This window comes from Triticum dicoccoides, unplaced genomic scaffold (genome assembly GCF_002162155.2).
Source record: "Triticum dicoccoides isolate Atlit2015 ecotype Zavitan unplaced genomic scaffold, WEW_v2.0 scaffold18790, whole genome shotgun sequence".
In the NCBI taxonomy this organism is placed as follows: domain Eukaryota; kingdom Viridiplantae; phylum Streptophyta; class Magnoliopsida; order Poales; family Poaceae; genus Triticum; species Triticum dicoccoides.
In genome coordinates this window covers 1-1,631 of record NW_021228980.1, presented here as the reverse complement: position 1 = coordinate 1,631, position 1,631 = coordinate 1, and the positions used below count along the sequence as shown (strand labels likewise).

The window sequence follows — 1,631 nt, the reverse complement described above, 5'->3', positions numbered from 1 at the left end:
CTGGAATAAATATGTCGATAACTCACCACCTAAAATGTATATTGTGATGATCTAACTTTCTTACTTTTGAAGTCGATAACCTTGGGAATAGATTACCATACATTTCTTCTGGAGTAACTCCGCCATTTTCGTCAATTGGCACAACAAGTCATCTAGTATCACTAAAGCTAGGATCGCCCCATCATGTTTAGCGACCCCAACTCTGTTTCTCCAGTTTCTCTTCCACTTGAGAGAAATCGTTAACTAATTCAATTGGATGCATACATGATAGGTATATTCAATCTCGTACGTATTGCTGCTTCAAATAGAGGGCACGATTTGCTGCTACACAGGCTGCCTCTTGAGAAGCTAATCCACATCTCCTCGGAATGTCGTTGTGTGTGGCGTATCGTGTGTAATATGCATTGCTTTGCTTTTGTATGCATCCATGAATCGATGCTTTTACTAGTGCAGGGCCTGACGCGGCGTTCACGGCGACATAGCATGTTGGTTACTTTTTTCAGATTAATGAGGTATGCGCTTATTTTTTATGACCCGGTGCAGTCTTGGCTTATTTTTTACAAACCGGTGAGGTCTACGTTTACTGATTGGCTTCAAGTTTTCAACCGGGCAAGTGGATATTCTTTTTTTTTTCATACCTACCGCCCGCCAGACCAAATTAGCCAACAACAGGTTGGTTACTTTTTTCAAACCGATGAGGCGTCCGCTTATTTTTTTTTGTTCGAATTGATGAGGTCTCCGCTTCCTGAGTGGCTTGAATTTTTGGACCAGGCACATGTATGGGAATTTGCCCAGTACGTAAAAGTGGATATTCTTGTTTACCTATTGAAAGGAGAATAATAATGACTCTAAGATTAGGTGTTTAGAGAAGCAACCCATCGAGCTAGCTTGTGCACTAGTATAAATACACAACTCACGGTGACACAGCAAATCTCATCCATCATTACACACACGCACATCTTTCCTCCATTTCCTAAGGCATTATTAGCGATGGAGTACTCGCCAAAGCTAGCGGCGGCACTGCTCTTAGCTCTCGCGTCCGCCATGATCGTCACCGCCCAGAACGGGGCCGATGACATGCTGAACGCCCACAATGAAGTGCGCGCCGCCGTCGGTGTGGGGCCAGTGACGTGGGACCCCATAGTGGCGGCGTACGCGCAGTCGTACGCGGAGAAGCGCCGCGCCGACTGACAGCTACTACTCTCTCCGGAGGTGCGCCCATACGGAGAGAACCTTTTTCGGGCCGCTGGGGCCGAATGGAATGCGGTGGACGCAGTGATTTATTGGGCGTCCGGGAAGCAGTACTACGACCACGCCACCAACACCTGCTCCGCACCTACGGGTGAGTCGTGCATGGGATACCTGCAGTTGGTGTGGAGGGACACCAAGACCATCGGCTGCGGCGCTGTCCTCTGTGACGGCAACGCTGGCGTGTTTGTCATCTGCAGCTACAGCCCGCCCCCCGTGCTCGGGCAGATTCCGTACTAGGCTACGTACCAAGTATATATGCATGCGGCTATGCATGCATGCACGTAGCACCATGTTGCTTAAATAAATAATTAAGGGATACTCCTAGGGCTGGGCACTAATTCTCGGTCGATTGATGTCACCGATATGTGTGTGTGTGTGTG

The 1,631-nt window shown here is 48.4% G+C and overlaps 1 pseudogene; it reads left to right on the top strand.

The window, feature by feature from the left end:
• Nucleotides 1-990: 990 nt before the first annotated feature.
• Nucleotides 991-1,623, top strand: LOC119344813 (annotated as a pseudogene).
• Nucleotides 1,624-1,631: the final 8 nt, after the last annotated feature.